This window comes from Bubalus kerabau, chromosome 7 (genome assembly GCF_029407905.1).
Source record: "Bubalus kerabau isolate K-KA32 ecotype Philippines breed swamp buffalo chromosome 7, PCC_UOA_SB_1v2, whole genome shotgun sequence".
NCBI lineage: Eukaryota > Metazoa > Chordata > Mammalia > Artiodactyla > Bovidae > Bubalus > Bubalus kerabau.
Window position 1 is genome coordinate 65184094 of NC_073630.1, and position 21511 is coordinate 65205604.

The window sequence follows — 21511 nt, forward strand, 5'->3', positions numbered from 1 at the left end:
TCGCTACTTTATTCTTGTAGGAGAACCCATTACCCCAGTGAAGCTGACTGTTGCAAGGATCCATGGTGGTGTTAGCACATCATTCACTCTGTGTTCCATTCATTCCTTTATTCACCAGATCCACTGAGCGCTTACTCCATGACCTGTTGAGAAGACAACAGTGAACCATACAAACATGACTCCTGTCCACCTGTGGTCTAAAAAGGGGGCAGGTGTTACACAATCAAATGCACATTGATTACAGATGAGTTAAGACCATTAAAGGAAAAGCCAGGTTTATTAAGATTGTATGGGGAGGGGGTACTGGGACAGTCTCCTGGGTTGTGGGAAAGCGTTTCTGGGACAGCCCCGCCTTGAGGACTGACAGAGGGAAGCCGAGACCTGAAGCATAGGTAGGAGTTACACAGGAGTAAAGAGGAGAATGATGTTCTAGGCAGAGAAAAAATTTTTAAGATCAAGGTATCGGAATCTATAAAATATGTAAAACATTAATTTGTCACTAGTGAAATGGCTGACTGCAGCATATTCAGTTTAAACATGGGTTGTAGTAATAATAATATCCAAAATAACCCATCTTATTCCCAGTGACTCGGGACACATTTTCTTTGTACCTGCTTCCTGCTCTGCAAAACCTGTGGTAAGTGAATATTTATGAGAATGTCAGGACCTTTTGGTTGATCAGGGTTGGTTTTTTTTTTGTTTGTTTAGTTTTTGATAATTTAAGTCATTTTCCAGGGAATTCCCTGGCAGTCCAGTGGTTAGGACTATACTCTCACTGCCGAAAGCCCAGGTTCAATACCTGGTCACAGGGAACTAAAATCCCACAAGCTGCATGATGCAGCCGAAAAATAAGCAATGTCTAGAACCTAGTCCTTTGCTTACGCCATGGAATTTCTTGGTATGTTTTTTAAAGTGGTCATCAGCTTTGTGCTTTGGTGGGCTGGATCAGTGCTTGAAAAGCCCCTAAGTGTACATGTAAGGGAATTTCTGTGTCTTGATGCACAAATGAAGGAAAAAAACATGTTGCGTAAGAAAGGTGCAGCAAGAATTTCAGTATGGAGACCTTGGACATCAGGGCACAGTGAGGGCAGCTCGATGATAAGCACATTTCTTGCTCTGGCTTATCCGGTGGCGCTCGTGGTAAAGAACCCCCCTGCCAGTGCAGGAGATGTAAGAGACACGGGTTTGATCCCTGGGTCAGGAAGATTCCCTGGAGGAGGGCATGGCAAACCACTCCAGTATTCTTGCCTGGGAAATTCCATGGACAGAGGATCCTGGCAGGCTACAGTTCATAGGGTCACCAAGAGTCAGACATGACTGAAGCTACTTAGCATGCACACATGCACACGTACAGGTATAACTGTTTCTGGGAACTGACATGACCTTTCTGGAAGGGGGTGAAGTAGAACTAAGAAGCCTTTCTGTGCAGCCTTTGGACATACTGGAGTTTTCATGAATCATGGACCACAGCCTTGGTGGATGCCAGAAACATCCAGCAATAGCCTTTGCTTCTATCATTCTCGTATTCTTTTATCTTTACAGTTTAATTCATTTGTTTATTGGCTGTGCTGGGTCTTCGTTGCTGTGCACGGGCTTCCTTAAGCTGTGGTGAGTGGGAGCCACCGTCTGGTCGCAGGCCCAGGCTTCTCGAGGCGGTGACTCTTCTTGTTGTGGAGCATGGGCTCTGGGCAAGTGGGCTGTAGTAACTGTGGAGGGCCAGCTTAGTTGCTCCGAGGCGTGCAGGGTCTTCCTGGACCAGGGACTGAACTCATGTCCTCTGCATTGGCAGGCCAATTCTTAACCACGGATCACCAGGGAAGTCCTCATATCCTTTTTGATAGTTCCTGAAGCTTGTAAGTAAAACTAATCTGCATTCATGAGATTTATTTCCACCATCCACAAACCCATCTCTGTGTCTCCTGCATCTAAGACAAGGACACAAACTTTGGATATCCAAGCAACTTGTACTCCTGGGTGTTATGTACATGATAACACCCAAGTGTCCCTTTTCTATGCCAATTTTCATAAGTTCCCATATCTGTCTATATGACACTCCAGTGTCCCTTTTTTATGCCAATTTTCACAGAGTTCCCATATTTGTCTATAGAATAGTATTGACTTATGCATAGCACTTTAAAACTGCCTCATGAGCCATGCATAGATATCTCATCCATTCATTCATTCAATCAGCACATATTTATTGTACTAATTGAATATGGGGCTTCCCGTGTAGCTCGGGTGATACAAAATCTGTCTGCAATGCAGGAGACCCCTATTTGATTCCTGGGTTGGGGAGATCCCCTGGAGAAGAAAACAGCAACCCACTCCAGTATTCTTGCCTGGAGAATCCCCATGGACAGAGAAGCCTGGCTACAGTTCATGGGATCGCAAAGAGTCGGACATGACTGAGCGACTAAGCTCAATAAACACTGTGTATCAGGTGCTGTTTTATGAGCTGGTGGTGAACAAAACAAATTTCCTATCCTAATGAGCTCACATTTAACTGAGAGGCACAGGCAGTGAACAAGTATATATGTATTATACAGAGAGAAATATGTCAATAATATAAGTGCTAAGAACAAAAAAAAATGACAAGTGATAGGGAGTGATGGGAGGAGGGTATACTACTTGGTACAGGGCAGCCAAGAAGACCTCTCTGAGGAGAAAACATTTTAGCAGAGACCTGAAAGAAATAAGGGAAGAAACTCCATGGTTTTGTGGGTAAAGAGCATTTTGCGCAGTTGTTTAGTCTCTAAGTCATGCACAACTCTTCTGTGACCCTGTGGACTGTCTGTAGCCTGTCAAGCTCCTCTGTGCATGAGATTTTCTTGGCAAGGATACTGGAGTGGGTTGCCCGTTTCCTTCCCCAGGGGATCTTCCCAACTCAGGGATCGAACCTGTGTCTCCTGCATTGGCAGTAATAAGCATTATATATATTGGCAGGCAAATTCTTTATCACTGAGCCACCAGGGTTTTGCACAGAGGGTACAGCAAATGCCAAAGAACTGAGGAACGAGTATGTTTTTCTTGTTCAAGGAATAGTAAGCACAGTTGTGGGTGTGGGATGGGGCATTGAGATGATGGTGGGTGGGAAGGAAAATGTGTTGGGACATAAAAGTCTGAGAAGTAGTCAGAGGCCAGAACAAGTCGGGCAAGGTTTTAACAAACCCTGTGTGATGGGCAGGACTTGGAAGGTCTTGAGCAAGGTCTGACATGATCCAACTTAGGTTCCATCTGAGAGATCCTAGGATGGCAGAGGCCTTTGTTGTCAGACTGTGAGTTGTTGTCCCTGGAAGGGCTCCAGGACTCCCACCTCGCTCTAACCAGGGCAACCTCACTTTGGTCTACTTCACATGTTTGACTTCTGGATAGAAATTTTTAAAAGAAAGGTTCTCATTATTTAAAAAACTTCTGAAAATTGTTGTTTTATATTACTTTTGATATTCATAAAAATGAGTGGCAAGTGGAAAAATTAAAGTAATAGGAAATGAGTATCTCATACATTTTACTCCATTGAGAAGACAAACATGGGAACGACTATGAAGGCAGGCGTGGTCGATCTGAACCTCAGCTGGACCATCTGCATTTAGACCAGTTTGGTTGTTCCTTTGTGTTAACTACAAAGTAAAAGGGCGAAATTATGGGTGAGGATTATGTAGGGAAATTATAATACCTTTCAGTTGGGTGGGAATAGAAGGCTGTTCAAAACCAGTGGATTGTTCACATCCATCTTTAAGAACACGTGTAGTCAAGACGGGGATTCCTTGTGCAGTGCAAAACTGAGCTTTAAAAATAAAAGCTGTAAATTTAAATTTTAGATAGAACTTGTCATTTTTGCCTCTTGCCTTTTGCATTACTTTTTTGAGTAGGAAAAAAATCTAATGTCAGAATTTTAAAAAATTGATATTTTAAAATATTTTCATGAATTTTAAAATTCATTATCTCAGAGAGGTATTTTTAAGGTATTATTAAGTTGTTGGCTACATTGACTAAGTGACAACAATATGATAGGGTGTGTGTTTTTAATGTGATTGATTTAAAAAGATATAAATCTTTAAAACTCAAAACCTCAGTAAAAGTATGTCATTATTGAAAGGAAGCTTGCTCTCTGCTAGCCTCTGTGTTGAACGTTCATTTTACATGCATTAGATGTTTTAATTTCCACCGCCACTCAGAATCTGGCATTATTTTATGTTCCACAGATAAACTGAGTCACAGAAAGTAAAATGATTGACCCCGACTAGGAGAGCTGAGCTTGGGAAATGGATCTGTCAGCCTCAAGGCCAGCCCTTTTATGGCTGCATGGAGCCATTCTCCCAGGAAGGGAAGGGTGGTTTGTCTGGAATTCTCCAGACGTGGTCCAGATCTTGGTGACAGAAATTTCACAGCCTCTGTGCCTTTGTGAAACTATCTTCACGTGAGCCTGTCATCCTGTGACCACAAGAAAGTTGTTCCTAATGCTCTGGAGTTTGGAACCTTTGCAGATCAGCATCTTGGAGTTCTTCTGGGGATGGATATTTACCATCTGAGGTAACTTTAAAAAAATTACCTAATGAACCCTCAAATTTTTGATAGCCATAAAATAATACTAATTGCGCTTGCCTGCATAGTATGTTGCTAGATGTGAACCCCTGATATTAAGATATGTTTGTCAATATCTTTTTCCTCAAGAAATCAAGATATCTAGGAATATAAGTCCTTAGAATGTTCTTTGCTTGAATAGATTTATTTCTTAATTCTGAAAACATAAAAGCCTAGTCTATAGTATTTGGGTTTAAATGTGTAAAAAAACAGAAATGGATTAAAAGTTAGATATTGACACTAAGGAGAAGGAACAGACATTACATGTGTGAATGCCCTTGGGTCACAGTGTATTCATTAAATGTTGATGGAATCTGAAGTTCTTCAGCTGGAGGAATCAGGTTGAGGAGGAACGAAAATAGTTTTCTTCAGTGTCCTCTCTACCTTCTCTGTCTGAGTGTGTCTCTCTCTGTCTCTCTCTCTCTCTGTTGCCCTCCTTTTAGCTGAAAGATAAAAAGTACTAGGATAACCAACAAAATTACAAAAAAAAAGTAGAATAGAAAGTGGGAACTTAACCTAGTAATTTGAAAACACATTGTGAGATTACAAATATTGAAACAGTGCTTGACCAGGGATTAGGCAGCAGTTGTTGTTCAGTCCCTAAGCCATGTCTGACTCTTTGTGACCCCATGGACTGCAGCACACCCAGCTTCTGTGTCTTTCAGTCTCTCCCAGAGTTTGGTCAAACTCATGTCCATTACAGTGATGCTTTCTAACCATCTTATCCTCTGCCGTCCCCTTCTTTTGCCTTCAATCTTTCGCAGCATCAGGGTCTTTTTCACTGAGTCAGCTCTTCTCATTAGGCAGGAGATTAGATTAGAAGATAAGAATCAGATTACTTCCAGTTGGGTAAAGGAAAACAGAATCAGTGAGAAAGTGACTGGATGGATATTTAAAAATTAATTTGTTCTGTCATTTTCTAATTCTTTAGGAAAAAAGAATGACAAGGTATTTTCTCATTGCTTACATCAAAGTAAATTCCATTTGGAGGAGATTTTCATGTAAAAACTTAGGTCGATAAAATATTAGAAAGAAAATAAATATCTTAGGATGGTAAAAGGTTTTTAAAGCATAACTCTAAAGTAGAAACAGGAACAGTTGATTGATTTTATTAAATTTTAATTAAGAGCTTGTATATGATTAAAAATGTAACACCCAACTGAAAGACATATAAACTTGGACCAAGATATACAATCTTATAAAAGTTATTATCTTTATTATATGAGGAGCCCTTCTGAGTAGGAAAAAATAATCCCTCCAATATCATAGTTTAACAGAATGATGAACATACTTAACATCGATTTTGCTGAAAAAAAAAACTGTCCAGTAAGTGTTTAAGAAAATACTTTTAATGTCACAAGCAATCAGATAGTTGCATATTGAAATGAAGAAGGAGGTGGAAAGTAAATCCTTGGGATGTCCTAGAACTCAGGGGAGAAGTGTGCTAGATCCATGGGCTTAAGACATCAAAGGACAGGAAGTGGGTGATGACACAAGATGGGTGAGTGACTGAGAGAGTGGTGAGAAGGAGGTGACCTAAGAACGGTACTACCAGAATGCTTCCAGAGGTTTCGGTGGCAAGTGCCCGGGGGCAGGAAAGCTCTGGTTAGTTGGTGACACTGAGAAAAGATACAGTTCCTGAAGGAGGACGTGATTCACAGGTTGAAAAGCCACAAAGAGGTTTAGCAAGATCAGGGTTAAAAAGAAAGATGTTTAAAGGTTAGACAGTTGTTGGCAGCCTCCCTGAGAACACGGGGTGCCCGGCCAGGTTACAGTGGGTTTAGGAATAGATGGATGAAGAAATTGAGAGATGACTCTTTTGAGAAGCTGGCTGTGAAAGGATGGAAAGAATTCAGGTTATGGTAGGGGCCATTATTATTCTTTAGTTTTATTTATGAGAAAGGATTAGTAGAGCATGCTTATATACTGAGGGAGTAGGGGAACATTATGGGGTGAATTGTGTCCTCCAGAATTCATGTGCTGAAGTTCTAACCTGGAGTACCTTAGAATGTGACTTATTTGGAAACAGGGATTTTGGAGATATAATTAATTCATATGAGGTTATATTGGTGTAGGGTGGGCCCTAGTCCAATATGACTGGTTTCACAGGTGGGTTCTTTATGGCTGAGCCACTGGGGAAGCCTTAAAGGAAATGTTGTGGGGAGATATGCAAACAGAGAGAATGCCATATGAACAGGAAGGCAGAGCTTAGGGTTATGTGTCTACAGGCCTACGACCACCAAAGATTGTCAGCAAACCACCAGACTTGAGGTGGGAGACTTAGAACAGGTCTTTCTCTAGCCCTTTCAGGGAGGCCAGCACCTTGGCAACAGTTTGATTTCCAACTTCTATCCTCCAAAACTGTGAGACAATACTTCCGTTGTTTAAGTGGTACTTTGATGGGGGAGCCCTGGAAAAAAAGAGACAACAGAGTAGGAGAAGGGAGGGATGGGAAGAGGAGACCTGAATAAAGCCTAAGTCGAAGGCTCTGGCTGGGTGGTAATGTCAGCAGCATCTGCTTAGTGACCACCGTGGGAGATTTGTTAAAGGATATGTGGAAATGCTTCCGAACCAACTAGGCAACTTGTAGAGGCCTACATCCAGTGTTTTGGTTGCATCTCTTTGATCAAATGACCTAGAAGTCACTTCTACTTACTGCCTGCTGGAGACAAAAATCCTTGTGATTTTTTTTCTAATTGATCATTTCTTTATTATGTAAGTTCAATAAAATCTAACATCACATAGCATAATTCAGAGTGCTTTTAAAGATAACAATTATAGGAACTTGGCAAGATAAATCTTGGTAGTATTGACAAAGTGTTTATGTAGATTTTTCCAAATACCTCAACTTGAGCAGGAAAGTGGGAGTGAATAAGTAACAAATTACACTCAACAATATTTTAACAAATTGATTTCCACTAAAATGAAAAAAGATTCATATCTTGGCTGAATATTAATTCTTATGCTCTTTATAGAGGGCCAAATTAATCTTTAGAATAAAATTCATAATTCAACCAAATAAAAACTACATACATCAAGCAAAAGAGCTAGAAATTTGTTCAATGAATTGCAGCTGCTGCTTAACTCAACTTGATCTTCATCTATTTACTTTTGGGGAGCAAATGCATTATCAGACAATTGCTACCATATCTACTTTGCACATGACTTTTAATATTTATTTATTTATTTAGCTGTGCCGGGTCTTCTTTGTGGTGCACAGGCTTTCTCTAGTTGCAGTGAGCCAGGGCCACTCTTTGTTGCGGTACACAGGCTTCTTATTGTAGTGGCTTCTCTTGTAGAGCATGACCGCTTGGCGCTCGGGCTTCAGTAGTTGCAGCACAGGGTCTCAGTAGTTGTGGTGCGTAGGCTTAGTTGCCCCATGGCATGTGGGATCTGTTTTTGGACCAGGGACTGAACGCCTGTCCCCTGCATTGGCAGAGCGATTCTTAACCACTGGACCACTAGGGGAGTCCCTGTAAATGACTCTGGATGATGTTGTTTTTGCTAAAAGGATATGAATACTATGATGAGCAGGAGAAGGGCTATTTTGTATTTATGGATTGCCTGGAAAATCCTACATCTGAGCAGCAGTTATGTTCAGTGGTGGCATATGAGGTGAAGAGGGGGGAAAGGAGCACTAAGCAGACAGGTTACGGCTTGCAAAACTGTGTGGCCTAGGGCAAGTCACTTCACTTCTCTGCTTCCTTATCTCTGTTGTTGCTTAGTTACTCAGTAAGGTCCAACTCTTCTGCAACCCCATGGACTGTAGCCTGCCAGGCTCCTCTGTCCATGGGATTTCCCAGGTAAGAATACAGGAGTGGGTTGCTATTTCCTTCTCCAGGGGATCATCCCAACCCAGGGATCGAAACCACATTTCTTGCATCTCCCGCATTGGCAGGTGGATTCTTTACCACTGAGCTACCAGAGAAGCCCTTCCTTATATCTCAGTTCACTTCAGTTCAGTCGCTCAGTCGTGTCCGACTCTTTGCGACCCCATGAATCGCAGCACGCCAGGCCTCCCTGTCCATCACCAGCTCCCGGAGTTCACTCAGACTCACGTCCATCGAGTCAGTGATGCCATCCAGCCATCTCATCCTCTGTCGTCCCCTTCTCCTCCTGCCCCCAATCCCTCCCAGCATCAGAGTCTTTTCCAATGAGTCAACTCTTCGCATGGGGTGGCCAATGGAGTTTCAGCTTTAGCATCATTCCTTCCAAAGAAATCCCAGGGCTGATCTCCTTCAGAATGGACTGGTTGGATCTCCTTGCAGTCCAAGGGACTCTCAAGAGTCTTCTCCAACACCACAGTTCAAAAGCATCAATTCTTCGGCACTCAGCTTTCTTCACAGTCCATGTCTCACATCTATACATGACCACTGGAAAAACCATAGCCTTGACTAGATGGACCTTTGTTGGCAAAGTAATGTCTCTGCTTTTGAATATGCTATCTAGGTTGGTCATAACTTTTCTTCCAAGGAGCAAGCATCTTTTAATTTCATGGCTGCAGTCACCATCTGCAGTGATTTTGGAGCCCCCCAAAATAAAGTCTGACACTGTTTCCACTGTTTCCCCATCTATTTCCCATGAAGTGATGGGACCAGATGCCATGATCTTCGTTTTCTGAATGTTCAGTTTTAAGCCAACTTTTTCACTCTCCTCTTTCACCTTCATCAAGAGGCTTTTTAGTTCCTCTTCACTTTCTGCCATAAGGGTGGTGTCATCTGCATATCTGAGGTTATTGATATTTCTCCCGGCAATCTTGATTCCAGCTTGTGCTTTTTCCAGTCCAGCATTTCTCATGATGTACTCTGCATATAAGTTAAATAAGCAGGGTGACAATATACAGCCTTGACGTACTCCTTTTCCTATTTGGAACCAGTCTGTTGTTCCATGTCCAGTTCTAACTGTTGCTTCCTGACCTGTATACAGATTTCTCAAGAGGCAGGTCAGATGGTCTGGTATTCCCATCTCTTGAAGAATTTTCCACAGTTTATTGTGATCCACACAAGTCAAAGGCTTTGGCATAGTCAATAAAGCAGAAATAGATGTTTTTCTGGAACTCTCTTGCTTTTTCGATGATCCAGCAGATGTTGGCAATTTGGTCTTTGGTTCCTCTGCCTTTTCTAAAACCAGCTTGAACATCTGGGAGTTCATGGTTCACGTATTGCTGAAGCCTGGCTTGGAGAATTTTGAGCATTGCTTTACTAGTGTGTGAGATGAATGCAATTGTGTGGTAGTTTGAGCATTCTTTGGCATTGCCTTTCTTTGGGATTGGAATGAAAACGGACCTTTTCCAGTCCTGTGGCCACTGCTGAGTTTTCCACACAGGGTTAACTGGGCCTACTTCACTATTGTACGGGGAAGCATCTAGCAGAGTGTCTGAGGCAGAGTAAAAGTGCAATTGATGTTGGTAGCATCTCTTTAATAATGAGGATCTGTAATGGGTGACAATATAGTGGAGTGGGAGACAAGTGAGTTTTGGAATAGGCTGATCTAGATACAAATTTTAGCTCAGCTTTTTACCAGAGCTTGGTTGACTGAACTCCTTTGAGTCTTGTTGTCTTCATCTTCACACTCTTATTTTGGAAAGTTATATATTGATTTAAATGAGATAGCATAAAAGAAGAAAGCATCTGGCATAGTGACTCTCAGAGTCACTGCTGGCCTATATGACATCTTTATATGAATTGCAAACTTCTCCAAGTGGTTTGACTTCTGCCTATTAAAGAATCTTCCTAATTTACTGATAATTAGAACAAAACACTTTACTGCTTACATTAATTTTCCAGAACCATAGCAGGATATCACATGTTGTGTGGCTTTTAAACAGCAAGAGTTTATTTCTCATAGTTCTGCAGCCTGTAAAGTCATAATCAAGGTGCTGACAGGGTTGATTTCTCCTAAGGCCTCTCTTCTTAGCTTGTAGACAGACGCCTTCTCACCCTGTCCTCACATGGACTCACCATGTGCATACACCATTGCTGTCTCTTCCTCCTCTTATAAGGACACCAGTCCTCTGGGTTTAGGGCTCCATCCTTTTGATCTTATTTAACTTAAATTACCTTGATAAAGGCCCTATCTCCAAATACAGTTACAGTGGGTTAGGACTCCAACGTACGCATTTACAAGGGACAGTTCATTCCGTAACACTACTGTCTGCCAAAAAATTGTCAGACTAAATAGTCAAATCTGTGGTGTTTACACTTTGAATGTGGTGCTGCTGTGCAGAGTGTGACTTGGAGAGCTATTCACAAGTCTGGCACATAGTAGGTGCAGATTTAATGTATATTTTCTCTTCTTCCCTCTGTCTCCTGTCTTGGTCTCTCTGTCTGCTATCTTGGTCTTCCTTTCTTCCCCTCAGGCAGAGCACTCCCATTGGTAGACCTTGCAACCTTATCTGAGTTGTCTCCATTCTGATTCGAGTGGCCATGACCCCCTAATGAGGACTCTCCATGGAGAGCAAATATAACTTGATTTTTCTGGTCCCCACATATATTGAGTCAGAGTTGATGTTTCCACTGTGTATCCCACTGTCTCCTCATCTTTATCCCACTGTCTCCTCATCTCCTCAAGCTCACCTGTGAGCATGAAACTGGAGGAAATCAAATGGAGCTCCTCAGCAGTAAAAGGCAGGGGAGTTCTAGGAGCAGAAGCCAAACAAGGAAACAGTTGGTGAAGAGGTACTGATGCTGGACCTGGTGCTATGTGTCTGCCCTTTCGTCTTAGCTCCACCATTCCTACTCACTTCCTGAAGTCTTTTGTCCAGTGGTCTTTCTGGTCACCCCTATGCTTGTCATCACTGATGACTTCAACTTCTAAGAGCTGATCCATCCAACATCTGAGGCAGTGACTTTCATCTCCATCCCATTGCAGCTGCCATACTAGTCATCTTCAAATATTGCAACATTCCAAAATGACTGCTCCACTCATCCCACTCCTTAACTGAAACCTCCTATACTTCCATTTGTTTTGCTTGATTCCCTGCTGTAACATTTCATTGCTATCATTGAGATGTCTGGTCCACTGATCAAATTCCTTTCTCTGTATCTTGTGGAGCCCTCCTGCCCTTTCCTTCCCTCATTATCTAACTTAGATTCCACAACACATCATTGTAATCACCGTCTAATAGATATCCTGAATTCGCTTGATTCTTTCATCTTTTGTTACTCTTACATGGTAAAATTCTGACCTTGGATGAACCCAAGCATTTGCCTTCTCTAGCCTTACACCTGAATACTTGGGCATTGCTACCTTGTACTTGTGGTGGTCTTACCTTAACTTGAAATAAGCTTGCTTTCCTACTTTCCCAGTGACATTTTATGACTCGCTTGATACCCAGACTTCCCAACCCTTCCTCCATTTCTTCCAAGTAGTTGTCAGCTGATGAAATTATCTTCTTGGAGAAATAGGAGCCATCAAATGAGATCTCCTTTATCTTTCACTTATGGTATCTACAGACCTTTCTGTGTCTGCATCATCCTGGCTCTCCCTCTGTCATGTATTTCCTGTACTTGCTATCTCTGTGCCTTTTCCTCTTTCCCTACCTGACTGTCTCCTCTTCTTAATGGAGCATAGAAGCCTCCTCAAATTCCTTCCTTGACCCAATCTTCTTCCTGTAATTGCTCCATTTCTCTGCTTCTCATCATTGTCAGACTTCTCAAAGGGGCTGTCTTTTGTCTCTGTATTTCTACCAAAAACACTCTTCATTTTCATCGATTGCCTAATATGATGGACCCTCTTCATTTCTCATTTTGTTTGGCTTAGTAGCAGCAAGTCAACAAAGTTAAAAACTCCTCTTTAATACGAGGTACTACTGCCTTCTAATTTTATATGTCTTTTTATACATCTATCTCTGAGTATCACATTTTCTTAGGAATTGGTCATAGGCCCTCTTTTTTTTCCATGCTATCTTTCCACATCATCCTCTCCATTCCCATGCTTTTAGATACCATCTATATATGCTTATGGCAGAAAGTGAAGAGGAACTAAAAAGCCTCTTGATGAAAGTGAAAGAGGAGAGTGAAAAAGTTGGCTTAAAGCTCAACATTCAGAAAACGAAGATCATGGCATCTGATCCCATCACTTCTTGGGGAATAGATGGGGAAACAGTGGAAACAGTGTCAGACTTTATTTTTCTCCAGACTTTATTTGGGCTCCAAAATCACTGCAGATGGTGACTGCAGCCATGAAATTAAAAGACGCTTACTCCTTGGAAGGAAAGTTATGACCAACCTAGATAGCATATTGAAAAGCAGAGACATTACTTTGCCAACAAAGGTCCATCTAGTCAAGGGTATGGTTTTTCCTGTGGTCATGTGAGAGTTGGACTGTGAAGAAGGCTGAGCACCAAAGAATTGATGCTTTTGAACTGTGGTGTTGGAGAAGACTCTTGAGAGTCCCTTGGACTGCAAGGAGATCCAACCAGTCCATTCTGAAGGAGATCAGCCCTGGGATTTCTTTGGAAGGAATGATGCTGAAGCTGAAACTCCAGTACTTTGGCCACCTCATGTGAAGAGTTGACTCATTGGAAAAGACTCTGATGCTGGGAGGGATTGGGGGCAGGAGGAGAAGGGGACGACAGAGGATGAGATGGCTCGATGGCATCACTGACTCAGTGGACGTGAGTCTGGGTGAATTCCGGGAGTTGGTGATGGACAGGGAGGCCTGGCATGCTGCGATTCATGGGGTCGCAAAGAGTCGGACACGACTGAGCGACTGATCTGATCTGATCTGATCTGAGTGACTGAACTGAACTGAGCTGATAGAGTGATGATGTTTCCAGCTCCACTTTGTCTTCTGAACTTCAGAACTGATGAAGATCTGACATCTCCACTTGGATGTTTTGCATAGATCTTAGTCATGAAATGTCTATAATTCTTTATAGTCACTTCTCAAAATATTTATCTCAAACTCTTTACCATGTCAGGAAATGCTAATACATAGTAAACCAGCTGAAAAACCTGGGAGTTAGTCTTTTTTTTTTTTTTTTAAAGTTTATTTATTTAATATTTTTGGCTGCACTGGGTCTTTGTTGCTACTCATGGGCTTTCTCTTGTTGTGCCGAATGGGGGCTATTAGCAATGCATGAACTTCTCATTGTAGTGGCTTCTCTTGTTGCAGAGCACGGGCTGTAGGGCACATGGACTTGAGTAGCTGTGGCATGTGGGCTTAGTTGCCCCTTGGCATATTGAATCTTCCTGGATCAGGGATTGAACTCGTGTTCCCTGCATTGGCAGGTAGGTTCATAACCCCTGGACCACCAGGGAAGTTCAGGATTTTTCTTGATTTTTTTCTCTGCCTTACCTTCCATATCTAATACATCACATTTGGACTTGACTTCCAAAATATTTTTGCAATTAAGCTACATCTCTCCATTTCTACTGCCGTCAACAAAGTGCAACCAATATAACTTCACTTCTGGACCACTTGTTCCTAACCTGTCTTTCTAATTATATTCTTGCAGCTCTCCAAACCACTTTCTACCCAGCTGCCACAGTGGATTACACAATGTAGATTTCATCCTTCCATTTCTCTGATAAAGACTATTTAGAGACTATCTGTTCTTTTGGAATAAAAACTGAATGCTGTTCCATGTCCATACAAGCCTGCCCTGCATGGATTGTTGTTTAGTTGCTAAGTTGTGTCCGACTCTTCTACAACTCCATGAACTGTAGCCTGCCAGGCTCTTCTGTCCATGGGATTTCCCAGGCAAGAATACTAGAGTGGGTTGTCCTTTCCTTCTCCAGGGTATCTTCCTGATCCAGGGATTGAACACACGTCTCCGGCATTGCAGGTAGATTCTTTACCACTGAGCCACGTAAATGATTCCCAATCATTTAGCTGAAGTGATTTCTAAGCAAAGTATTGAAGGTGTGGCTCAACCCTTCCTGACTGCTGATAGTAAATGCCAGAAGAGAGAAATGAATGGAAGATGGAATTGTTAAGGAGAAAGGAACTAGACTTAGAGATTTGGACAATTCTCAGCCTATCCATATCAGAAAAAGTGCGAAAGCATGTTCAGGAAAGAACTCTAAGGGTATATCCAATTGACCATTGGATAAGGAGATTAGTAAGGGTTGCAACACGGACCTCATCAGCCATCTAGATAGAGGCCAGGTGTTATCCTTTAAGATGAGGGGGAAATGACCCCAAAGGTGACAGAGATCTTTAGGACTGTTTACTTCATTTCAAAAGGGAGAACCATTGCCTTACTTTCAGCAGGCCAGCTTACCTCTGCCTAAAGCCATGGGGATAGGGCCATCCAGAACCTGGGAGTCCCCACCCCCGCAGGACAAAATTTCAGGTCAGGGTGGATCACTCCCCCAGTGGGTCCAGAAGGTGGGACTCTTGCCCTAGTGGGTTTGAAAGGTAGGACTTCTGTTTCAATAGGCCTGGGGCACAGAGAATTGTGCTAAAGAGGATTATTCTTGAGCTTTAAGATGAAGAAGAACTAAAGATCCTCTTGATGAAAGTGAAAGAGGAGAGTGAAAAAGTTGGCTTAAAGCTCAACATCAGAAAACTAAGATCATGGCATCTGGTCCCATCACTTTATGGGAAATAGATGGGGAAACAGTGGCAGACTTTATTTTTGGGGGCTCCAAAATCACTGCAGATGGTGACTGCAGCCATGAAATTAAAAGATGCTTACTCCTTGGAAGGAAAGTTATGACCAACCTAGATAGCATATTCAAAAGCAGAGACATTACTTTGCCAACAAAGTTTCGTCTAGTCAAGGGTATGGTTTTTCCTGTGGTCATGTATGGATGTGAGAGTTGGCCATCTAGTCAAGGCTATGGTTTTTCCAGTAGTCATGTATGGATGTAAGAGTTGGACTATAAAGAAGGCTGAGTGCTGAAGATTGATGCTTTTGAACTGTGGTGTTGGAGAAGACTCTTGAGAGTCCCTTGGACTGCAAGGAGATCCAACCAGTCCATCCTAAAGGAGATCAGTCCTAAGTGTTCATTGGAAGAACTGATGTTGAAGCTGAAACTGAAATATTCAGCTGAATATTCAAAGCTGAAATACTTTGGCCACCTGATGTAAAGAATTGACTCATTTGAAAAGACCCTGATGCTGGGAAAGATTGAGGGCAGGAAGAAAAGGGGACGACAGAGGATGAGATGGTTGGACGGCATCACCAATTCAATGGACATGAGTTTGAGTAAACTGTGGGAGTTGGTGATGGACAGGGAGGCCTGGCGTGCTGCAGTCCATGGGGTCGCAAAGAGTTAGACACGAATGAGCGATTGAACTGAACTGAACTGAACTGAAGATCTCATGGAGTTTGCTTGGCAGTTTGGACTTATTTTGGACCCATTAACACTTTATTCTTTCCTGTTTCACCCTTTTGGAATAGAAATGTCTATCCTATGCCCACCCACCATTATATTTTGGAGCCATACAACTTGTTTAATTTCATAGGTTCTCATATGAAGAGTAATTTTCCTCAAGATGAATCATGCCTTGAATCTTACCCATGTCTAATTTAGATGATATTTAGATGCGACTTTGAACTTTAGACTTTAGGGTTGTTGCTGGAATGAGTTGAAACTCCGGGGCTGTTGAGATGTAATGAATCTACTTTCATGTGAGAAGAACATGAATTTTGGAGGGCCAGAGGTGAACGGCTATAGTTTGTATATTTGTGTCCTTTCGATTTCATACGATGAAACTCTAACCCCTACCATGATGTTACTAGGAGATGGGGTCTTTGGGAGGCGATTAGGTCATGAGATTAAAACAGACTCTGAAGAGCTCCCCCATCCTTTCTGCCATGGGAGGACACAGTCGTCTGTGAGCCAGGAAGCAGGCTTTCACCAGATACAAAATCCGTCAGCGCCTTGCTCTTGGATTTCAGCCTCCAGAACTCAAGAAATAAATTTCTGTTGTTTATAAGATATTGGTGCCTACACACTTTCCTTGGGGTTTTGATACATGCTGTTCCTCTGTCTGGGATTATCTTCCCTTCAGTCTTTGTTAGGCTGGTTCCTTCTCAACTGTGAAGTCTCTTTGTACATGTCTCCCCTCCTATAGACAAGAGGGTCTTGGCCACCCTTTATCAAATGTGTCTCCACCTCTGTTATTCTCTTACATAGCATGCTGCTCTTTGCCCTCACAGCATTGATCACAGTGGTGATTTCATATTTATGCCTTTGTTCTTGTTTATGTCTGGCTCTCCCACTAGACTGTCAGCCCCGTGAAGGCAGGAACCGTGCTGGGTTGTCCTTCATAGTGAGCCCAACACTTAGCATAATGCTTAGCACCTAGGAGGCACATTTGCTGAAGTTTTGAATGAACCAGCTGTGAGATTTTGGTTAAGTCAGTTATCATTTCTGAACTTAAACTTCCTCACCTCATCCCCTAAAGTATCACCCTAAGATTTATAAAATGATTATGAGAAACCTTATGAGTCATTATGTTTTTAAAACGATATTTCCATTTTAATTAGTACCTATTAATTCCCTGCTAGGAAAGGTGAGGGAATTAACACTCCCACTTCTTTCTCCTCATCCCCCTCTGTTTTTCTTGGTCATATTATTTTATTATATATTGGCAAGGTCCGTAACATCTACACCTGTGAATTCCCTCAGTTACTTATCTTAGCTTTCTGTTTAAATGGATTAACTGCTCACCATCTGTATCAATTTAGATTCGTGATTTCAAACAACAAAGACCAACTTTGGTTAATTTAAGCAGAAGAGGAATTGATCAGAAGGATATTGGGTGTCTCACAAGTGGGAAGGTAGGGGAAGCCTGCTCAGAGGTGGGCAGGAACTGAGAGAGATGAAGCAATGAGAAAACTCAGCTGAGGTCCTGCCATGTGAGCGCCTGGCTAGGATGCACCTCAGGATCCCTCTCCCACTGGACAATCCCTCTCTTTCTTCTTTCCTCCCTCTTCCTTCCTCCTTTTCTCCCCTTTCCCCTCACATTTCTCCCTCCTCCTTTGCTGTAGCTTGTGCGGAAGCTTTCTTGTCATCTCTTTTCATTTTATTGGTACTTACGCTTACTCCGAGAGGATTTTCCAAATGATATCTACTCTCATGTCATGTGGATGAATTCCACATGGATGAATTCCTCTTGACCCTTTCCTTCCCCTGTGTCTGAAACCTAATCGTCCATTCTGTGTTGTTTAAAGGATAGATATCTTGTTTTCTTTCCACCTTTTTTTTTTTAATCCTTTGGGAATGGGTTAAAAAAAGAGGGAAGATGGGGCTGAAGATGTGGGAAATCTCCACCAGAAAGTCTATGCTTTGTTTTGTCTGTTAATTTTGTCAAATGTACTTTATGATAATTCACCCCAGTTAGTTGGAGTGGATCACATTCCCATGTGTTAGAGCTCCAGAGTATTCCATCCCCACCCTCTAGGACCTAGATTCACTGGAGGGTCCTGAAGCTTTCATTTCTAGCAGAGAAAATGGGCTCTGGGTGTCTCTTCCTATTTCATCCGTCCATCTATTTTCTATTCTCTCCTCTTCTGTTGGGAGCCATTCTTATTCCCTCCCAATAAGAAGAGGGAAAATATGAAGATATACCCTCAATCCATTCTCTCCTGCTTGAAAATAAAGGAGCTGAAGTTTAGGATTTTTTTGATTCCCTGTTACTGCATCTGTGGGGGACCAGGGGAGGGTGATGGTATGGCTGGAGGGGATATGGTCCAAAGGTCATATTAGGGAGCTGTGTTAGATCAGAAACTTCTTTCTTGTTCATTAGCTGCCCTCCCCATGTTTGGTTGATATTGGTGAAATTTCTGCTAATTGTTTGACTTTAGTATTGAAGGGGGAGAGTCTGTCTATCTTCACTGGTTCTAGTGTCCTGATCATATACCTCCTGTTTGCTTAATCTGGTTCAAGTTGGAGTTCTTTCACTTGTGAGTCAAACAGTACTAACAAACGCAGTGTAGTAGATGCAGGAGGCAGCCTACTAGTCAAAAATGAAGGGCCCAATTTGTATCTGATCAGCTCCTAGCCTTTCAGCTCAGAGGTGGGTCAAATGGAGCTTACAACCAGGAACATCTCTTTCTCTAGGGGCAGCATTAGGTTATCTGCTTAAACACTCAGTTTGCAAACCCATAAAACCACCGTTGTTGTTGTTCTTCAGTTACTTAGTTGTATTCAACTCTTTGCAACCCCATGGACTGCAATATACCAGGCTTCCCTGTCTTTTACGATCTCTCGGCATTTGCTCAAACTCATGTCTGTTGAGTCGATGATGCCCTCCAACCATTTCATCCTCTGACATCCCCTTCTCCTCCTGCCCTCAATCTTTCCAGCATCAGGGGCTTTTCCAATGAGTTGGCTCTTCATATCAGGTGGCAAAAGTATTGGACTTCAGCTTCACTGTCAGGCCTTCCAATGAGTATTCAAGCTTGATTTCCTTTTAGGATTGACTAGTTTGATTTGCTGCCCAAGGGACTCTCAAGAGTCTTCTTCAGCACCACTGTTCAAAAGCATCAGTTCTTCGGCATTCAGCCTTCTTTATGGTCCAACTCTCACATCCATACATGACTACTGGAAAGACCATAGCTTTGACTAGATGGACTTTTGTCTGCAAGGTAATGTCTCTGCTTTTTAATATGCCATCTAGGTTTGTCATAGCTTTTCTTCCAAGAAGCAAGCATCTTTTAATTTTGTGGCTACAGTCACTGTCTACAGTGATTTTGAGCCCAAGAAAAGAAAGTCTGTCACTGCTTCCACTTTTTTCTCTTCTATTTTCCATGAGGTGATGGGACCAGATGCCATGATCTTAGTTTTTTGAATGTTGAGTTTTAAGGCAATTTTTTTACTCTCCTCTTTCACTTTTTTTTTCTTTTTTCTTTTAATTTGAGGCTAATTACTTTACAATATTGTGGTGGTTTTTGCCATGCATTCACATGAATCAGCCATGGGTGTACATATGTTCCCCATCCTGACCCTCCCTCCCACCTCCCTCCCTATCCCATCCCTCAAGGTTATCCCAGTGCACCAGCCCTGAGCACCCTGTCTCATGCATAGAACCTAGACTGGCGATCTATTTCACATATGATAATATACATGTTTCAATGCTATTCTCTCAAATCATCCCACCCTCACCTTCTCCCACAGAGTCCAAACATCTGTTCTTTACATCTGTGTCTCTTTTGCTGTCTCACATATAGGGTCATTGTTACCATCTTTCTAAATTCCATATATATGCATTAATATACTGTATGGTATTTTTCTTTCTGACTTATTTAGCTCTGTATAATAGGCTCCATCCAGCTCATTAGAACTGATTCAAATGCATTCTTTTTAATAGCTGAGTAATATTCCATTGTGTATATGTACCACAGCTTTCTTACCCATTTGTCTGCTGATGGACATCTAGATTGCTTCCATGTCCTGGGTATTGTAAACAGTGCTGCAGTGAACATTGGGGTACATGTATCTTTTTCAGTTCTGGTTTCCTTGATGTGAATGCCCAGCAGTGGGATTGCTGGGTCGTATGGCAGTTCTATTTCCAGTTTTTTAAGGAATCTCCACACTGTTCTCCATAGTGGCTGTACTAGTTTGCATTCCCACCAACAGTGTAAGAGGGTTCCCTTTTCTCCACACCCTCTCCAGCATTTATTGTTTGTAGACTTTTCAATAGCAGCCATTCTGACTGGTGTGAGATGGTACCTCATTGTGGTTTTGATTTGCATTTCTCTGATAATGAGTGATCTTGAAGATTTTTTCATGTGTTCTTTAGCCATCTGTATGTCTCCTTTGGAGAAGTGTCTGTTTAGTTCTTTGGCCTATTTTTTTGATTGGGTTGTTTATTTTTCTGGAATTGAGCTGCAGGAGTTGCTTGTATATTTTTGAGATTAATTATTTGTCAGTTGTTTCATTTGCTATTATTTTCTCCCATTCTGAAGGCTGTCTTTTCACCTTGCTTATAGTTTCCTTCGTTGTGCAAAAGCTTTTAATTAGGTCCCATTTGTTTATTTTTGCTTTTATTTCCATTACTCTGGGAGGTGGGTCATAGAGGATCCTGCTATGATTTACGTCAGAGGGTGTTTTGCCTATGTTTCCTCTAGGAGTGTTATAGTTTCTGGTCCTACATTTAGATCTTTAATCCATTTTGAGTTTATTTTTGTGTATGATGTTAGAAAGTGTTCTAGTTTCATTCTTTTACAAGTGGTTGACCAGTTTCCCAGCACCACTTGTTAAAGAGATTGTCTTTTTTCATTGTATATTCTTGCCTCCTTTGTCAAAGATAAGGTGTCCATATGTGAGTGGATTTATCTCTGGGCTTTCTATTTTGTTCCATTGATCTATATTTCTGTCTTTGTGCCAGTACCATACTGTCTTGATGACTGTAGCTTTGTAGTATAGCCTGAAGTCAGGCAGGTTGATTCGTCCAGTTCCATTCTTCTTTCTCAAGATTGCTTTGGCTATTCGAGGTTTTTTGTATTTCCATACAAATTGTGAAATTATTTGTTCTAGTTCTCTAAAAAATACTGTTGGTAGCCTGATAGGGATTGCATTGAATCTATAGATTGCTTTGGGTAGTATACTCATTTTCACTATATTGATTCTTCTGATCCATGAACATGGTATATTTCTCCATCTATTTGTGTCATCTTTGATTTCTTTCATCAATGTTTTATAGTTTTCTATATATAGGTCTTTAGTTTCTTTAGGTGGATTTATTCCTAAGTATTTTGTTCTTTTCGTTGCAATGGTGAATGGAATTGTTTCCTTAATTTTTCTGTTTTCTCATTGTTAGTGTATAGGAATGCAAGGGATTTCTGTGTGTTAATTTTATATGCTGAAACTTTACTATATTCATTGATTAGCTCTAGTATTTAGAGTTTTTAGGGTTTTCTATGTAGAGGATCATGTCATCTGCAAACAGTGAGAGTTTTACCTCTTTTCCAATCTGGATTCCTTTTATTTCTTTGTCTTCTTTGTTGAATAGTAGTTGAGTAGTAGTG

General features: G+C 41.6%; 1 long non-coding RNA gene across 2 annotated transcripts in view; it reads left to right on the top strand.

The window, feature by feature from the left end:
- Nucleotides 1-287: 287 nt before the first annotated feature.
- Nucleotides 288-21511, top strand: part of LOC129657812 (uncharacterized) — a 96528-nt gene continuing 75304 nt past the window's right edge. For both annotated transcript variants that reach the window (XR_008717121.1, XR_008717122.1), the window contains exons 1-2: nt 288-392; nt 586-637. This is a non-coding gene — a long non-coding RNA (uncharacterized LOC129657812). The remainder of the gene's footprint in view (nt 393-585; nt 638-21511) is intronic.